This window comes from Ambystoma mexicanum, chromosome 1q (assembly GCF_040938575.1).
Source record: "Ambystoma mexicanum isolate Mex_15411 chromosome 1q, UKY_AmexF1_1, whole genome shotgun sequence".
NCBI lineage: Eukaryota > Metazoa > Chordata > Amphibia > Caudata > Ambystomatidae > Ambystoma > Ambystoma mexicanum.
This window is the reverse complement of record NC_090922.1, coordinates 833,978,545-833,999,536: the sequence shown is the minus strand read 5'-3', so window position 1 is coordinate 833,999,536 and position 20,992 is coordinate 833,978,545.

Genomic DNA, 20,992 nt, shown 5'->3' with positions numbered 1-20,992 from the left:
TCGCGTGTTAAACTTCCCGCGTACCCCTGTAATACACGTACCCTGGCTAATCGCGTGTTAAACTTCCCGCGTACCCCTGTAATACACGTACCCTGGCTAATCGCGTGTTAAACTTCCCGCGTACCCCTGTAATACACGTACCCTGGACAATCGCGTGTTAAACTTCCCGCATACCCCTGTAATACACGTACCCTGGCCAATCGCGTGTTAAACTTCCCACGTACCCCTGTAATACACGTACCCTGGCTAATCGCATGTTAAACTTCCCGCGTACCCCTGTAATACACGTACCCTGGCCAATCGCGTGTTAAACTTCCCGCGTACCCCTGTAATACACGTACCCTGGCTAATCGCGTGTTAAACTTCCCGCATACCCCTGTAATACACGTACCCTGGCCAATCGCGTGTTAAACTTCCCGCGTACCCCTGTAATACACGTACCCTGGCCAATCGCGTGTTACACTTCCCGCGTACCCCTGTAATACACGTACCCTGGCTAATCGCGTGTATAACTTCACGCGTACCCCTGATATGCACGTTACCCGCTTTGCGTTCCTTGTTTGGCAGCCCTGTAAACTGGTCCAGGGTTAGCGCAGCCCTTTGCGATGATTTAGCGATTTTGATGGCTTTTCCTTGCGCGAGGGCGTTCTTGGGGGCGTTACTGGCGCTGCTGCAGGGTCGCTGCGATACTCTGCGCCACGGCTGGTTTGGGAGCCTGAAATCCATGAATACGCTGTGCGCGGAAATCGGTTTTAGCGCACGTGCCTGGCGCAGTCAATCGCACGCGGACACTCTGCGCCAGCCGCTTGCGACACTTTTCTGCGAAATTCTATGAATTACCCTGTAGATTTCTTACAGTTGAATGATGTGTTGATATAATTTTGATATAATGGAAGGTGGTTTTGCAAATAGGTCCTGAAATGCAGGCTAATGAATGTCCCTGTAGTCCTGTGTATTTGCGCACTGGACAGATATCCGTATTTTGCAGCACTTTCATTTTGATTTTGTCTTTACCTTTCACATACTGATTGAGGAACTGGCATAAAGATTTTAAAGATTTGTTGGGAATGTTACATATTGACGTGCCCAGCCATTTGTATACTGGACGTTCTGGTTCAGTGGAATGGAGAGGTAATTCTGAGTTTTCTGGGGATATTTTTGTAAGCAGTGTTTCTTGTTCCATGATGCTATTATTAATATTTTCATAACCTCGTCCACTGCTATGGATGGCAATTGTGTTTGTTATGTTTTGTTTGTATGCTTCTTCATTAAAATATGGTTCTGTGGTCGTGGTGTGACTCCATTCACCTACACAGATATTTAAGAAGTTATTTTTGTTGACATTGCGTTTATTGAGAAGTTTTTTTGTAGTTTAGTACTTAGTTTTGTTAGTGGTTTCATGTTGTTTAAAACTAAAATAAATAACTTCCTTTTGAAAAGGATTGCACTGTCAACGAGAGCTTCTAGAATTAATTTTCTACGGTAGGTTTTAAGGGTTGTGCATGATTTTGCTCCTGTTTTTATCAGATTCTGTGGCGGAACATTTTTGCTAAAATACTTTTTTTGGTATGGTTACTTGCCACTACATCAAGATTTATAGGAGCAGTGTTAGCAGTAGTGGAAGCTGAATTCTTGTTAATTACTTTCTGTTTCATTTTACATTTTGATAGAGGAGGCAAAGTTTCTGTACTAGAAGCTTCTTTTGTTTTGTTAAATGACTGCATTAGCTGTTTTGTTTGAACGTTTTGTACAAACTCTGGTAGAGATGGATGCTTATTTTGGACACTTTTATTTTCATTTGCTCTATTTCTGCATTGCTTTCTACGGACTTGCTTTTTGGTAGGCATTCTTTGGGGTCTTTTGAAAAAAAAGAAGGTATGGGTTGGTTTGTTTTGCAATGTATGTGTGCTGGGTGCATGCGTGTATGGGTTTGATGGGAAAGATGTATGTGGTGGTGTGTGAATGTGCATTGGGCAGTTACAATGAGTTGGGAAGGCTATTCTTCTGTTAGTATGTTACTACACTGTGGTTCAGATGAGAGTAGAAAGTGAGCTAGTGGTGAGGAGAAGCATTAATAGTAAACGTAATGGTATAAAATTAAAACAGTTCTTTGTTTTGTAGTACTAATATTCTAAGGGTTGAGTATGTTATTTGTGTTTCAAAAAAACAGGGATTTGTGTGCCATTCTGACTGCTAATCTCTGTTTAATAAATGCGGATTTGTGGGCAGAATGGTTCAGAAATCGATGTTTATTTTGGTGCGCAAATTACATGAATGAACCACACAGTGTCTTTGAGGAACAGTAAGAATATAAAGGTAGTATTGTACATACTTTTGTTTGTGGAATGAGCAAGTTTCTTCGGATATGTTGTTTGTAGATTAGATGCTGCTGATTTTCAGGAGAGTGGTCTTCTCTGCAATTGTAAAAGGAAGAAGTTAGTAATTTTGTGTGTTTATAGCACTGATGTTAATGTACACATTGATTTTTATGTTTTTGTGGTAGTAGTCTTGTTTGATATTTGAACATAGTGTATGCATGCATTTCATTTGACTATGTGCAGTCTTTATATGTTATTTACAGTATGTTAGTTGAACATGCTTTGCAAATGAGTAGAATTTTAAGTTCATGAAATTCACTTGATTTTTTACAGCTGTGTTCTAGATAGCAGAGAGGTTTGGAAGTGATAGGTCATTATAGTAGATGGGAAAAATGTGAATAATTTCATATTATAACTAGACATGCGAACAATCGAGAGCACCTGCGAGGGAGATTTCACCACAGCAATCGAGAACATTTATTTTTCTCATACGATTGCATTGGGATTAGCATTAATTTAGGCGGGAGAGAGTAAAAAATGGTGACATTTTTCAATGAAAAATCAAGTCTCGCGCGTAAACCGGGAGGGTTGGCATGTATGTATAGGTTATGCGGAGACAGTAAAAAAATAGTGCGATTTTTCAATGAAAAATCGGGAGTCTCACGCTTAAATCGGGAGCATTGGCATGTATGTATTGGCTATGCAGATTTAGTGGCATTACTTTGTTTATATGGAATCCTAAGAGTTGTACATGTACTCCGAATAAAATATGCATACTTGTACTTTGTAATCATGCATGTGGATATGTATGGTGCTGTAAGTAGAAATCTATGAGACTTGTACAGTAGTTTTTGTAGTAGGTGCTTTCCAATTATATGAGACTTGTATTCAGAGTGATCAACAGTACATTTGAAGTGCAAACTCTGATGATGGAGTTAGATGTAGAGGTCTTGGACGTGATTGGTGGATGGCTGTGTGACTGCTTAGTTGTATCCAATGAGGGCACGAAACCAAGAGTGATGTGGAAAGGGTAGAAGGGCTGGCTAAGAGATACGTGCTGCGCGGACAACGCTGCTCTCCGCGGGTCGGGCGTGCTACATACGGTGTTTTCCAGCAAATCCAGCATGGAAAGGGGACTGTAGGGATCAGCCAATCAGATGTTGACATTGTTGATTTGTGTACAAAGGGAGTGTGTGTAGTGAAGATGGCAGAGGTGGAGAAAGTCAGTGTGTTGGTGCTCAGAGATATGTTTGTCCATGGTTTACAGGAGTATTCTCAATGCAGGCATGCAGCAAACAATTTGGATGTTAGAGGAGTGGAGGTGATGTGGAGCGCAGTGACTGACTGCAATGTAGAGGCAATTCTCCAAGTTTGTAGAGATATGCCTAGGATGAACAGTCCCCATGTGGTAGTTTTACACTATGGTGCTTTCCCTTTGAGCTACGTGAGTTCCCCTACTTTGTTGGCAGATTTGGAACAGTTACTTCAAGCAGTAATCAACATCCTTCCAAATGCGAAAGTTATTTTTTCTGGATTACTTCCTAGAGCAAAATGGGACAACAGTTCTGTTTTTTGTCCTGCTCAAAGCATTGCTAGGTGTGCAATCAATCGAGGCATGCATGCTTTCATGCTAAGAGCTGGTATGTTTTTCTGTAACAACGAGAATATTGTTTCCAGTAATGCTGCTTATTTTGAAGCAGATGGTGTTTCTCTATCTTTTTTGGGAAATGCCATGTTCTTTTGGAATGCAAGGGTTGCTTTGGAACAGGTTATGTGAAGATTTTAGGAGTAAATTAAGAAGAAACCCTCCCCCCCCGCAAAATACAAAATAACCGCTGTCTGTCAATCATCTGCAAAAAGAAACGGCTCTTTTCAGAGCCCACCTTAAAGGGGAAATGGGGAACACTATTTACATGTACATTCACCACGCTCAGATCTTCTACATGTCCGCGGACATGGCGGTAGTCTGCAGACAGCGCGTATTACATACGGGCATTCTGAGGTGGAGAGGCATGCCAATGAGAATGAGCGGAGCTAGGGATTGGTCAGTAAAGTTTAGTGGGTGTGTTGTGTAAGGAGAGATTTAGCGAGAACGTCTTTTTCCTGAGAGAAGAAGAGATAGCTATGGCTGTGTGTTTTCAAAAACAGATTATATGGATTTTAGGAGACTCGTGGATACATTGGTTGGAGGTGAATGCAGAACGTTGTGGTGTATCTGCAGATCTTGGATTCCCTCATGTGGAAGTGCACTGGCATGGAGTGCGTGGAATGAAGTGGCTGGACTTGGTACCTCTCTGTGCTACTTTACAGACAGAGCATCATCCTGACATATTTATAATTCATTCTGGAGGGAACAGTTTAGGACATGTGTCTGGAATTTCTTTGCAATTTGCAATGAAAGAAGGACTTGAGAAGGTCATGGACATGTTTCCAAATTCCCAAGTAATTTTTTCTCGTATTGAGCAAAGACAAATGTGGCTGTGTTCTTCCTCATTTGGTCCACAAATGGAGAAAGCGAGGCGCAATGTCAATAAGGCTGTTTGTGCCTTTCTAAGAGATGTTGGCATGTCCTCTTTTCACAATGAAAATATTATGTTTCGTAGCACATTCATTTTTCGCAGAGATGGAGTCCATCTTACATATGCTGGCAATCAGATTTTCTGAGAAATGTACAAAATGTATTGCAAACTTTTTTGGAATTATAGTAGTCTATTTTGCAGTAGATGTTGACGATTTCACGTTTTTCAAACACACAAAAACACCACCAAAAGGCTCTTTTCAGAACCACCTCTTACTCCCAGAGAAAAGTGCATTGGTTTTGCTAGGGCAGCACCACAAAAACTGAGAAAGGCGGCTCTGAAAAGAGCCTTTTTTAGGGGGGGATTTTTGGTGTTTTATTTTTTTGGGCTTTTTTTACACACGACACACTAGGAGAGGAGGGGAAAGGAAGGTAAGGAAGGGACACCAACCACGGGGATAAGAAAGGGCAGGTCAAGAGAGGAAGATGTAGGGTGGGCCTTATTTAGGTAAGTAGCAGATCTTCTGGTGGTCTGTGACCGTAGTCTCGAAAGCACTTTGAAGACTGTCCCCCCTGCAGAGTACTGCATCACAGTACATAAACAATATTGTGACCCTCGAAAGGTAAGGGTCAACAGCATCGCGAATGGCCTGTGAAGCAGCTGGAGGGATGTACTCTCCCACAGGAGTGTCTCTTGTGGTGAGAGGAGCGGAAACAGAGGATGCTGTGGAGGAACTCAATCTACTACCTTCATCACAAGGTACAACCTTGCGAATTTCTGCATCGTGGAACGAAGTTAAGTGTCGCTTCATGGATGTCGTACCAAAGCTGTATGAACCATGTCTCCCACGACTCAGCACTAATTTGCAATGGTTACAGGTGACCTTGTCCGCACGTGCTTTTGGTACGTTACCATAAATGGTAAACAACCGCCACACCCAAGACTCCCAGCGAGTGCTGGTAGTAGGGCGTTGCTCCACCTCATTCTCTTCATCCTCGTTCTCTACATCCTCACGCGTGTTACCCTCTGCAGGCCCTTGGGGAGGTGGTGGAGGGTTTGGGGGTGGTGCTGAGGCTGATGTAGCAACAGCAGCCATGGATGCCATTAGGGTTGATGAGGTAATCTCAGCTAGAGCACTAAAGGCAGCAAAAGTCAATCTGCAATAGCCAGAAGCACAATGAAGATCAGCTCTGGGGTGTGGCTTTTTATAGGGGTGGAGGGGTGCGCCTCTAGAAAATATCGAACACTCAAAAGTGTTCAAAAAGTTACAAAAAATATGTGGAAAGCCAGGGCCATTGTCTAGGACATGTGAAATGGCGATTTTTTACTGTAAAATAATTTGGATTGTCTGAATAGGTTCTTTTAACATGGAGAGGGGGCACAGGTACAGGTGGGACAATGGTACTTAATTTTTTCTTTGATGTGGTCCTCCACTAACTGTTTCAAACTATTGAAATTATCCTTAAGAATGTCTACTTTCTGTTCAGTGCGTTCGAGAGTCTTTTCCATTGTGTCTTTTGGAGTCACATTTTCAATCTTTGTATGGTCTGTAAAAAATAAAAACATATATATGTTAAGTACACATTAGGTAATGATTATTAATTTCCTTGCATTGACAAGTGTCTACCATTATTATCACTCTCTTCAGACATTTCCTCATGTGGAAAATTTTGTTCCATCCACTCCAAAGTACTGCACATTTCTGGGTGAAAAACAAAAATATATTCATTATACTGTACCTCACACACAAAGTAGAGCAATATATACAAAAAATGAAGTTTACTTACTAGTTTCTGGAAAGTTGTATTCGTTGGGTTGTGTAGGTCTACTGTTGCTTCTAGCTCTGCAGTTTCTGTGAGGTAATTATGTTGAAGGTATATCTTTTTTGTTATGGTATACTCCATTTTATTACATATCGTATTTCAATGGCTGGTTGATGTGTTAAATATGTAGATTCCACTGCTTACTTATTAATATATATAATGTGTATATGTGCTGCTTTTTCAACTCGCGTAGTGTTTATATCGTATGATAGAACAATTTCAAATACCCCCTGCTTGTTTGGGTAGTGTTGATATTGTCCGTGACCGTCCGCGGACATCAAAATCATTAGCGGGGTGTTCGGTATGTTCTAAGTTAATTGTATATAAAGTAAGGGAACCCTAGTACACATCTATCAAATTTACACTAGGAAAATGTATATTCAGTAATAAAACTTTGTTAAAGAGATGTTATGGCTACTAAAAACCTATGAAATTCATTAAAAAAAACTTTGTTAAAGGGACGTTATGGTTAAGTTGCGCTACTAAAAACCTATGAAATTCAGTAAAAAAACTTTGTTTAAGGGACGTTATGGTTCCAAGTAAAACCGAAAACCCCCTGAAATTCGCCAGTTATGGTAAGCTAACTCGCGCCACCACTGTGCACTGCTAAGATTAACACCCAGGACATCAAAGATGACGTCACAAATGTCATTGATGACATCACCGATGACATCACATGTCTGGCTCCCCCTTTTTTCCTTTACTGACATATCTAGGCCACATGGTTTTCTTCAGTAAAAGTCAGGAACTAAACATTGAAAAGGTACTATATTTGTAGACTTATCCTTCAAGTATGTTCTTACAGTAACTCCCTTAGGGTCCAGTCACATCATATGAAACATATACATAAGGGAAGACACAAGCTTGAAAGACAGCAATCCTTTCTGTGCATGAAGATAATTAGTAGGGTTATCAGCACTTTCTGATAGTTCTGTTGTTTTTTATTACTGTACTTTCCATGTATATGCTCATATTTGTATACATTGTACTCACACTACTTTCCTTAGGGTCCAGTCACATCATGTGATACATATACATAGGGTAAGTAGCCGCTTTCAAACAGAGCAATCATTTATCTGCATTAAGGCAATCAGTTAGGTTATGAACACTTTCTGCTACTACTGCTGCTTTTTTGCTTACTTCACTTTCCCTGTATATACTCATATTTGTATGTGTTGTTCTCTCTTTGTGTTTTGTCTGTAATAATGCAATTATGTAGTAAGTGGGTTGTATTAGCTACTTATTACATGTTTCACAGTACGCAAAACTCTAATAAGAAAGCAGTTATCATTTCACTGTTCAACATGGGAAGATTATGAATATTGCACCTCCATCATGTATGCTGCATACAATGCCTATGTTTCTACATGAGTAGCTTAGTATACTGGATATAACTTCACAATAGAATGCTATTTATATTAATGCATTGCTTAATGCACTAAGTAGCTCATGATATTTATTCCAATGACCCTTGACACTTTTTTGTCAACATTATAATAATCCCTTGTACACACTTTTCATGAAAAGTAAATGCACATGTGATGTCATCAGTGATGTCATCAATGACATTTGTGGTGTCATCTTTGATGTCCTGGGTGTTAGTCTTAGCAGTGCACGGTGGTGGCGTGAGTTATGGTTGCCCAGCTTACCATAACTGGCGAATTTCAGGGGTTTTTCGGTTTTACTTGGAACCATAACGTCCGTTTAACAAAGTTTTTTTTACTGAATATATATATATATATATACACACACACACACACACACACATTGTTCTTTTTTTTTTGGAAAAACCTGTTTTTCAGGTTTAGTGCTACTTGCAGATCTTTGGCCCTGGCGCTCCGGCGTTCGCCTTTTTGGTTGTCTTAAAGGTCTGTGCTGTCCTGTTATTTAATTCTCTATGTAATATCCGTGTGACTTGTTTTTGTCCGTGCTACAAAACCTCAACTATCTGACCGCTGCTTGTTATTACCCACGGTGTGTGGTGCTCTTTTTTGACCTCGGAAGGACGAAACAACGGAGTTTGGCCCTGCCATGGTTCGAACCTGCGTTAGCAGGCCCAGTACTGATGTCAAAGTGGGCACCCTACTTGCTGTGTTATCGGACCAGTGAACTGAATTTGAGAACTCATATGTTATGGCCCTTCCCTGAGCTCAACCCAAACCCTCTTATTCTTTTTAGTGTTCCTTCACCTTTGTTGTTTTCCCCCTCTTTTCTGCTCTTAAACAGTTTGGCGGGATGGCGTCCATGCTGTTAGAGATGTCTCGCCCTGCTGCCTGTTTTAAGTCAACCCTGTGTTTTCATTCTGGACCCAGTATTGTTTGTTTTCCTGCTTTCTTGCGTTGATGTGTCTGCTTCTTAACCCCGCCGACTGCATACTCTCAAAACTGGGATTCTGCTTTAGTCAGCTGGCAGGAACCAGTTCTCCTTTTGTTTTCCTTGGGTGGATCAACATTATGTTGTCATTTGTCGTGCTCTGTCGTGCTCTGCAGACTGGAAAAACTGGTCACCATCCTGTGAACCTCATGCAGCCTGCTGCGGGAACTTCTACCTTCTGGAACCTTTCTTGATTTTGTGTTGCATCTATGTTTGGCTGGCGTCAAAACCTTCTTGTGCCCTCTTCTGATCCTTTTCCTTCGCCCAGGTTTATCTTGTGCGGATGCCTTTTTTGTTCGGTGGGTGCTCCGCTCGTGGTGTCAAAAGCCTTGGTTTTGACTTTATCTAGCATGTGAGAGGGCCTTTTTCAAGCCTCTGAGCCTGCTTTTTCCCACCTCTAGGTATGTGATGTATATCTCGGTGTTGTCAGGATGGTGGGCTGTGTTAGGCACTGCCAGAATCTGGTTCCATGTAATAATGTCGCCACCAAAATCTCGCCATGCAAAAATATCGCGGAAAAATGGCCGTTTTTCTTTTTTGAAAAAAACATTTTTGCCCCTGTCCCCATATATATGGTCACCTAAATAATATCGCCACGACATTTTCCCGGCGATATTATTTACGGCGACCATATATATGGCGATATTACCTGATACCCAAAATCTGAGAACTGGGCCTGCCGTTTCTGAGCAGATGTGAGCAAAAACAGCGCTCTGTTCACTGTGCTACCTGACTGTTTGGTTGTCTGTCCTTTCTTAGTTGTTTGTTTCAGCTCTCAGGAAGTTTTTGGGACTAGCTTTGGTTTTTGTCTGCCTGAGTGTGTGCATTTTTTTTGGGCCCCTGGCTGGCTATGGACACCGATGTTAATTGGGAAATCGGGTGCCTTCTGGTATCCCCCCCTGAGTACTTTCTTACCTACCTTGTCTTCAGTGTTTTTGGCGCCGTCTCCCCATTTTCTCATGGCTCCTTATCGCTAGCTCCCAATGTCTTGTCTATTTCTGGGCTTTTTTGCCGGATTGTCATCGCCACATTCTGTGCCTGTGGTCTGATTCTGTTGCACTCCTTCTGGAGTGTTGCTCCAACTGGGTCTCCCGAGTACAGGTTCTCCTTAGTTGCGACATCTGCACTGTTTCAAGCCCCCTTTTCAGGGTTCTGTTGTTTATTCTGTGTACACAGAAATGTTTGCCATGCTCTGTTCGGATAGCCACGTGGAGTTGGAGATCCCTTTTTAGGGGTTCTCCCTTTATAAGCCTTCTGTTTCTGGCTGAAATAAATGTGCGCATTGGCTCCCCTTACATACTTGTGGAAGCATTTAAAAGTGGTTAGCTTTTTGCTGAAACGTGGTTAGCTTCTTTCTGCGGTTTGTTGTGGCTGCTTAGTGCTCCTTATTGCTCCAGACCATGTGCTTGTACCGCGTAACTCGTGTCATTGCATTGGTGCTGATTCGCATTGGCTTGTGTGCTGACCCTGCTGGGTTTTGTCCAAATGTACAAAAGTGAGCGCTTATGCCCGCTGAGTTGACTGCTTGGTGTTTTTGAAGTGCCGCATGACCGCCAGAACTTTCGCCTTTGTTCTCGGTTCTCCTTTCAATATTTCTGTTTCTAATGCTTTTAATTTTTCATCTAACTGCGCAATGCTGATCCTTGTACCTTCTGATGCTGGGCTGGCTGCTGTGGGTCCTGCCTGCCCTTCTTTGACAGTAACCTTTGGGCCTACTGTTGCACTGGGTGTGGTCCATGCTTTTTAATGGCCCTGCTGTCCCCACCTCTGTTTCCACAATCCCTGGTGTCTCAGGTTCTGTGGGTGCTCTGCTTCCTATTGGGTTGTGCCCCGTACAGGGTACTGTTGTCTTGTGCCCCGTAATCAGGGCACTGTTGTGTTGTGCTCCGTATTCAGGGTACTGTTTTTGGTTGTCAGTTTAGTGCTTAAACTTTTTGTGGTCCGGGCTCCGTGTACTGGTTTCTGTATGGGTTCTGAATTGGGCACTTAGTTTTGTTGGTTTGTTAAAGCTTCAGGCTACGAAAATGTGTTTCTGTCAACAAAACAGCCTGTCGTCTTGTCTGTTGCCCGTTGTATATTGTCGAGGCTTTCCCATACTATTGCAGTGTGCCAGCTCTGAACGCATGAGCTGCAGGCTTTTCCTTTGTTATTTTCTGCTTGATCTGCAAGGTCTTTTCGTCGTATCTTTAGTACGACTTAGTAGGGGGAAAATTGCTCTCACTGCGTTCACAACTCAGACTTGTATTTTCGCAGTGTTTATATGTTGCCTTAAAGCTTATTACCTTCGTATTGCGCTTTTTAGCAATTGTTCTTTAGCGCGTTCTGTGTCGTCCCGCTTCCCACAAGCTTTGTCGGTGCTGTCCGCACGCCGCCTAGCGACCCTGCGAAGGGTTTCGAACAGTTGCTACAATGTTCTAAAATATTTGTCTAATCATTACCGCTCGAAACTCGCCCTTGCCCCTTTGCCATGTTTAACCGCTCTTGCAAGGCTCCCCTTGCTGCGTTGCTACCCCCGGTTCTACTGCGCTGCTGGGGGATTCAATTTGTGGAGCTTCCTGGTCCACCGCCCCGCTTCAAACCTTGCAAAGGACTTTCCCGTCTTTTCGGTGCTTTGTTTACCCAATGTGTCATAGCAACACCCTGTGTTGTCATGCTACCAAAGGTTTGTATGTGTTTTCCATTCTGGAAAAAAAAATCCTGTTGCCTGGTACCAGCTCAAACTGGCGGATCCTTAAACCCCTTTTCAAACTTCCTAATTGTGTGGAAAATGAAAAATGGAGGGGGGAGGGTGGTATCTGTTTCGTGCTTTTTAATTGGTCCGGTTCAGAATAACGCTCTCATAGTGATTTATGTCTAAATTTTGACGGCTTGAATGCTGCTTTGTATTTTGTTCAAACAGTCTTGTGCTGCTCGATTCTCTTCATGCTGTCTCCAATTTTGCAGCTGTGATTTTTCTTGTCATTCTTAATGAATTACCAATGCGGAAAACATTGATATTTTGCACCTTGCTGTTTTTCAATTTGAGTGCCGGAATTGTGTAGGGTGAGAGAGGCTTCCTGCGTTTGTCTTAATTTAATTATCGAAATTAGAACAGTTTGCATGGGCTTGGTTTTTGCAGAAATGTACCTCCACTCTCCCCCTTTCCCCAGGTCTCCACAATCAACAAACAATTGTGTCTTATATGCAGATGATGCTCTGCTATATATCCGAGAACCAGACACACACCTGGGGCCTGTGTTGGAAACGGTGCATACATTTGCAGAATACTCAGGATACAAAACCAACCGCTCCAAGTCGGAGATCTTTCCCTTAACCCCGGCCACTAGATGTCCGATAAACACACACGGTCTAAAATGGTCCCCTGTTAAGAGGAGATACCTGGGTGTTATCGTGTCGGGTGATAAAGCCTCCCTACTCTTGAATAATCATGACTCCCTTTTAGACACGATGGCCGCTAAACTTCGTTTTTGGGCCAAACTTCCCATCTCTCTTATCGGCCGGGTTGCTGTACTGAAAATGGTCATCCTCCCCAAGCTATTATATATATTTACTAATGTCCCGGTTTGGCCTGGTAGGCAATTCTTTGATAAACTCAGGTCCATGGATCCATGGAGGTGGAGTTCGTCTGGTGCGGAGGGGCGGTCAGGATGAAGTGGGAAAAAATGGTTGAACCCTATAATAAAGGTGGCATAGCAGCACCAGATTTTGAATTATATTACCTGGTGGCACAGGCCCAGTTTTTTAAACACTGGTATGATGAGCAAGACACCTCACCCCATATCTGCTTAGAACAACACGCAGCACGCCCAACCGACCTGAGGTCCGTTATCTTTAAAAACAATCATAAGGACGAATGCCCATTCGACCCAGTCAGCACAACAGTACAAGCATGGTCCAAGATTTTTCGTAGGATTGGGCTGGAGACACCATACCAATCAGATACCCCGTTCTGGAATTTCCCAGGTAAAACCCACGTATGAAACAGATGTGCAAAAAACATGGGATCCAGAGAGGCAATTCAGAATCAAGGACATATTCCCTAATGGTAAATTTATAACAGTGGAGGAATTCAAGACAGGGATGGGTAGGGATCAATTGATGGTTTTGCAATACTATAGAATGAGAATGGCATTTAAGGCCAGATGGCCCCTGTTCCCTGATGAGCCCCCACCACACCCGTGCCTGGTGGCCCGGTCTACCCGATCGGGAACCAGTGTTTCGGGACTTTACAAGACCATACAAGCCAATACTCCAACGGTGAACATGATAAGGGCTTTCTGGGAATCAGATCTGGGTGCCACCATCACCGATGGGTCCTGGGAGAGGTACTGTGAACTCACTAAGAGGGTATCCATGAACGCGGGCCTCCGGCTGATTCAATTTAAGGTGTTGAACAAGCTACACTACACGCCCCAAAAAATTGCTAAATTCACACGAAACGGCCCGGGCAGGTGTCAGAAATGCAGGTCCGATCAGGCTGACTCGTTTCACATGTTGTTAGGAAAACCCCTAGAACTCTTTGGAAACATTGGAAGATTCACCATCATCGGCGCACACAGTGGAATTCAAGATGGCGTCTGTTGGATCACGTTTCTACTACCTAACGGTGCAGGTCTAGTTTCGCACTCAGTTCCACCTGATCACTCCTACTTAAACCCTGAATCACTAAAACACTCTGCGTTGCTACTCGCTCCCGTGTATGCATTGCTTTCCATCTGTGTTTCCCTACCTTTCACCGCTCGGCTTTAGCCGTGCTAGCTGCTCGCAGCACCTTTCTCATTATAGCGTCTGCCAATCTTGGCCGTTCGCTGTTTCTGTTTCCTCGATCGGCTTTTGCCGTACTAGCTGCTCGCAGCACCTTTTTTCCCGCTCAGCGGCTGCCAACCCTGACAGTTCGCTGTTTCTTTTTTCCACACGGCTTGCCGTACTAGCTGCTCGCAGCACCTTTTTCTCCGCTCAGAGGCTGCCAACCTTGACAGTTCGCTGTTTCTTTTTTCCACACGGCTTGCCGTGCTAACTAATCCTAGCCCTGCTCGGCTTCCTTTACTCCGCTTCGGCTGCGGCCGCTTCGGTACTCACCGTTTCTGGTTCACTTACATCTCTCAGCCTCTTTCCTCCTTCCGCCGTCGGCCTCTCGCAACCGCGGCTCCTCTCCTCCTGCTGTCACTTTGTGCTTCTCCTCGTCTTCCTCTGAGTCACGTCTCTCGTGAGTCTGCTCTCCTTCTCCTGGTATTAACAGGGTTTCCCCGGCATCTTACCTTGGATTATTCGTGCTCCGCTTCCTGACGTCAAGTGTACAGCAAGTTAATTTTCTACATCTTCAATTATCATACGAACTTCCGTTCCAATCAATCGGAACCTGTCTGGATCTGGGTTTTCTTCCCCTCGAGGGTTTCCCAGGGGGTGGCCCCCTGGGTGCACAGAGTACTACTCACGGTCTCTGGACGCCCGGGGGGACGTCTCTCTACTCTTCAAACATCCTGATAAAGCCCGAAGATTCGTGAGTACCATTCTTGGCTTATCAAAAAGTGTGGTGTTGAAACAGATTGTAAGAGATAGCAACGCCATGGAGCAACAGATACAGCAGCTGGTAGCAGCTGTACAAAATCTCAATACCGAGATGCAAACCCTGCGCAATGAAAACACCATGCTTCGTCAAGTAGTACACTCAAGAATCGAACTGCCTCCAGGTCCCCTCCCTATGGGGAAATATGATGGCAATCCCAAAAAACTAAAAGAATTCATCGACTCTTGTACGGTACAATTTACATTGAAACCGGCCTTTTTTCCTAACGACCGGTCCAAGGTCGGCTTCATGATATCCAACCTATCAGGGAGCGCTCTGGCTTGGGCCACACCCCTGGTGACCACTAACAATCAACTCTTAGATTCTATTGCTGGATTCTCCAATAGCATACAAGCCATGTTTGGACGCAGAGAAATAGTTGTATCTGCACAAGAAAACCTCTTAGACCTGAAACAAGGAACAATGGAAATTCTGGCGTACATCACTCAGTTCAAGCAACTGGCACATGAAACAGCCTGGGCAGATGACGCTCTCATTACTATTTTTAGGAGAAGCGTAAACGAAGACTTGAAGGACGAACTGTCTCGAGTACCTCGCCCGCATAACCTTGCAGAGATGATTACGCTCGTTCTACAGATGGATTATAGAATCCAAGAAAGGAATCTAGAAAGGAAGAAGGGAAAAGCCAAAGGACCTCCTCCAAATGTACGAAGCGAATTTACCAAGACCTCACGAACCCATGAGGAAGAACCCATGCAAATAGGAATCACTAGAGGTCCTCTTACCTCAGAAGAGAGAAACAGAAGACGCTCTCTGGGTCTCTGTATGTACTGTGGTTCGGACAAACATGTTTTGAAAGACTGTAATCTAGTCCCTCCCCGGCGTTCGGGAAACGCCTTCACCCGTTCATAAAGGGAACCATGAACGGGCATGGAACTCCGAGTTCCCTCAACGGAGTGGCTAATTCCACTCAAATGGTGGTTTTACCAGTAACACTCCGATTTAATGATGTTTCACTCCAAAACGTTCCAGCTCTTGTAGATTGCGGAGCAGCGGGTCTTTTTATGGATACCGAATGGGCTTACAAGAACAAGATACCCCATATAGCTAAAGAACTGCCAATCCCAGTCGAAGGAGTGGATGGAAAATCCTTATCCTCTGGACCCATACAAGCCAATACCTCCGTCCTCACAATGAGGATATCTACCCATGAAGAGGAAGTGATCTTTGATCTCATTAAGGCAGCTCACTACCCGATAATCCTGGGAATACCTTGGTTGGCTAAACACAATCCCTATATCAGTTGGAAAGCTGGAACCATGTTTTTGGGATCAGAATACTGTACCTCCACATGCCAGCATAACGGTACTACTGGAATACACACCTCCCAGGCACCTGAGATCTCTCAGAACTCTAATGCAGTAGTGCTAAATCTGAAATTGTTACCGGAATGTTACCACAAGTACAGTAAAGTATTCTCTAATGAGGAATTCAAGGAACTGCCTCCTCACCGGAGAGACGATTGCAGTATAGATCTCCTGCCAGACGCCCAGATCGCATTTGGAAGGATGTACACCCTATCTAATCCTGAAAAGGAGGCCCTGAAGGAATATCTTCAGACAAACCTGCGCAACGGACTTATCACTGAATCAAAAAGTCCAGCTGGAGCATCCTTGTTTTTCATCCCGAAAAAAGACTGCAAGGAACTGAGACCGTGCATTGATTATAGGGGATTGAATAGGGTCACCTACAACGATCGATATCCTTTGCCTTTGATTCAGGATATTTTAGAAGCGGTAAGGGGTGCCTCCATTTACACCAAACTGGACCTGAGAGGCGCTTATCATTTAATTCGGATCAAAAGCGGAGACGAGTGGAAGACGGCATTCCGCACCCCTTTTGGGCATTACGAATATCATGTTATGCCTTTCGGCCTGGCTAATGCTCCATCAGTATTCCAAAGATTCGTAGACCACTTGTTTTCGGATTTATTACTTCATTCACTGATCGTATATCTTGACGATATATTGATCTTTTCTACCAATCTACAGGAGCACATTTCTCATGTTTCAGAGGTACTACACCGCCTACAAGACAATCACCTTTTCGCCAAATTAGAGAAATGCTCGTTTCATCAAGAAAAGATTCCTTATTTGGGCTTTATTCTTTCCAAAGAAGGGGCTTCCATGGACCCCCACAAGGTACAAGCCATTTTGCATTGGAAAGCTCCACAAGGAGTCAAAGAAATCCAAAGGTTTGTTGGCTTTGCGAATTTCTACAGGAAATATATACCCAACTTCTCCAAAGTCATCAAACCAATGACTACACTTCTACAGAAAGGAAGGAAATATGTGTGGACTAAGGAAACACAACAAGCCTTCGACGAATTAAAGTCTGCATTTTCATCTGCTCCCATCCTTAGATTGCCGGACCAAACCAAACCATTCCTTCTAGAGACAGATGCTTCTCATTCTGCAATAGGAGCAGTCTTGAAACAGACTTCTCTTAGCGGCAAAGAACATCCTATTGCCTATATGTCAAAAACCTTGACGTCCTCAGAACAAAACTACACGGTTCTGGAAAAGGAATTACTCGCCATTAAGAAGGCATGCCAAGAATGGAGACATCTTCTAGTAGGAGCAAGACATCCAGTAACTATCAGAACTGACCACAGGAACCTTAAAGTCCTTCAGAATTTCGAATGCCAGAACAGCCGTCAAGCCCGATGGGCATATTTCTTCTCTTCTTTTGATTTTCAAATTACTCACATTCCTGGCACCTGTAACCAAATGGCTGATGCCTTGTCTCGCAGTCTACAAACAGAAGAATGTACAATTAAGGAGAAGATATTTCCGCACACAACTTTTGTTTTTGTAGTCTCTTCATTTCTCCAAGATGTCCGCAGTCAAATAAAAGACATAAAAGATAGTGATATCCAGATCCACCAGCTCCAGAAAGAAGATGGTCTATATTACTATGGCTCTAGTCTGTTTGTACCTACAGGAAACCTAAGACAGCAAGTATTACACATGTGCCACGATCACAAAGTAGCAGGTCACAGAGGAATAGCCAACACTCAGGAACTAATCAGCCGTCATTTTTGGTGGCCCACCTTATCTGCAGACGTTAAAGACTACGTTTCGTCGTGCGTCATATGTCTGCAAGAAAAGACACCAAGAAGGCTCCCAGTAGGAAAACTGGTCCAACCCGCTCTACCCGACCAACCTTGGGAAAAGATTTCTACAGATTTCATTGTAGATCTACCACCTTCAAATAATAATACCACTATAATGGTGACGGTGGATTCAATGACCAAGATGGCACACTTTATACCCATGAAAAAACTCCCAACAGCAGCTCAGATGGCATCCTGTTTCTTAAGGACAATATTCCGATTGCATGGACTCCCCAAAAACATCATCTCCGATAGAGGACCACAATATATATCGACATTTTGGAAGAATTTATGCCAATCCTTAGGAATACAACGAGATCTGACCTCGGGATATCATCCACAATCTAACGGTCAGACAGAGAGGCTGAACCAATCTTTGGAACAATACCTTAGATGCTTCATTTCTGCTACCCAAGACAACTGGGACGACTTCCTACCCTATGCGGAAATAGCATACAATAATTCTCAACATTCTGCTACCAAAATGTCTCCTTTCTACTGTACCTACGGATATCATCCTGTAATAATCCCTACCACTCCTCCCAGAATTACCAACTCTCCTGCAGTAGAAGAATTGGTGGCCAACATTCAGTCTGGACATGCCCTGGCTAGAACAGCTCTCAAGGAAACTCAAGAAAAGACTAAAAAACAGGCGGACAAGCGAAGATCCCAAGAACCTACTTACCATCAAGGGGATTTGGTATGGTTGTCCTCTCGATACCTCCCAAAAAGACTGATACCTAATAAACTGTCCCCCAAATATTTTGGTCCATTTACAGTTTCCGGGGCAGTAGGGAAGGTGGCCTATCGCCTTCAGTTACCTCCTTCTTGGTCTAGGATACATAATGTTTTCCACGTCTCTCAACTAAAGGCGAATGTTTCAGACAGGTTCCAAAGACAAGAAAGAAACAAACCATTGCCTATTGACTCCTCTAAAGGACAAGAATATGAAGTATCGGCCATAGCGGACTCCAGATATCATCGGGGAAGTCTTCAATATCTTATAGATTGGAAAGGTTATGGACCATCTGACAGGACTTGGGAACCAGCGTCTGCAGTTCATGCACCTACACTGGTGCGCCGATTCCACAGGTCTCAACCGTGGAAACCCGGACCTTCCACCCCACGGGAAGGGCATACTGTTAGGAAAACCCCTAGAACTCTTTGGAAACATTGGAAGATTCACCATCATCGGCGCACACAGTGGAATTCAAGATGGCGTCTGTTGGATCACGTTTCTACTACCTAACGGTGCAGGTCTAGTTTCGCACTCAGTTCCACCTGATCACTCCTACTTAAACCCTGAATCACTAAAACACTCTGCGTTGCTACTCGCTCCCGTGTATGCATTGCTTTCCATCTGTGTTTCCCTACCTTTCACCGCTCGGCTTTAGCCGTGCTAGCTGCTCGCAGCACCTTTCTCATTATAGCGTCTGCCAATCTTGGCCGTTCGCTGTTTCTGTTTCCTCGATCGGCTTTTGCCGTACTAGCTGCTCGCAGCACCTTTTTTCCCGCTCAGCGGCTGCCAACCCTGACAGTTCGCTGTTTCTTTTTTCCACACGGCTTGCCGTACTAGCTGCTCGCAGCACCTTTTTCTCCGCTCAGAGGCTGCCAACCTTGACAGTTCGCTGTTTCTTTTTTCCACACGGCTTGCCGTGCTAACTAATCCTAGCCCTGCTCGGCTTCCTTTACTCCGCTTCGGCTGCGGCCGCTTCGGTACTCACCGTTTCTGGTTCACTTACATCTCTCAGCCTCTTTCCTCCTTCCGCCGTCGGCCTCTCGCAACCGCGGCTCCTCTCCTCCTGCTGTCACTTTGTGCTTCTCCTCGTCTTCCTCTGAGTCACGTCTCTCGTGAGTCTGCTCTCCTTCTCCTGGTATTAACAGGGTTTCCCCGGCATCTTACCTTGGATTATTCGTGCTCCGCTTCCTGACGTCAAGTGTACAGCAAGTTAATTTTCTACATCTTCAATTATCATACGAACTTCCGTTCCAATCAATCGGAACCTGTCTGGATCTGGGTTTTCTTCCCCTCGAGGGTTTCCCAGGGGGTGGCCCCCTGGGTGCACAGAGTACTACTCACGGTCTCTGGACGCCCGGGGGGACGTCTCTCTACTCTTCAAACATCCTGATAAAGCCCGAAGATTCGTGAGTACCATTCTTGGCTTATCAAAAAGTGTGGTGTTGAAACAGATTGTAAGACATGTATTGGAGCTGCCCGAGCATAAATGTATTCTGGGGGGAGGTGGCGAGAATTCTGGAAGAGGTTACGCAGATACGGGCAGATCTCACACCATTAAAGTACTTATTTGGGATATATGGAAGAGATCTGAGGTGACCAGAAGGCTCTTTAATATCGCATGTGCAGTAGCTAAAAAGTGCATCTTGCAAAAATGGAAGAGTGCACAGGCACCACAAGCAAATCACTTTCTCAAGAAACTGATGTATGTAAATGAATTTGAGGAGTACTATGTAAGGACGCTACCAACTTCATGTAAACCAAAGGACATCTGGGCCCCGTTCAGAGTATACTTAAGTGAAATGGACTAAGCCAACAGTAGCCCGGCAAGGCTTAATAACACCTCTGCTCTGTAAATACTGCATGTTATGTTGAAAAACTGTATCGAATATCCATGATATACACAAACTTGAATTGACATGTTGCTGCACTGTTATGTACCACAACTGTTAAATAAAGTTTAAAAAAAAAGAAAAACAATGAGTTTCATTGCATGTGAATCTCATTGCAACTTTGTACTGCAAAGTTTTCCCCAGAAGCTCTGTGTCGTCTTGCTTTCAGCGTGCTTATCATTTTTGAATGTTCGTTGCGTGGTAACCCTGGCCGGGCTGTCTGTACGCTGCATACTGTGCTTGGTGTAGAGCTCTGCCTTCCCTCCTTCACAAGATCCTCACCGGCTCGCTTACCCTCACGTTGCTGTTTTGTTTGCCCGAGCGCTGGTCCTGCAGTGATGAGGGGTCTCCTGCTCCTCTGCTGACAACAGTTCCTCCAAGCAAGTTCTTCCTGAAGCCGACTCTAAAGGTTGGTGTGGATTTCTTCCGCTCCTTTGGAACCTCTCGCCGGAGCCTTCGTGCCCGTGTCGGAGGTAGTTCACCGCAGTGACCGGGTTTCGGGGTGGCGATGCTCTGCCTTCCCTCGGATCTTTGTATGTGAGCAAAATGTGATTCAGCCGCAGCTTTCCTGGGACAAAGTAAGTCAAAACTCCAGTCCGAGGGATCATGCAGCTGGAACAGAGCAATAT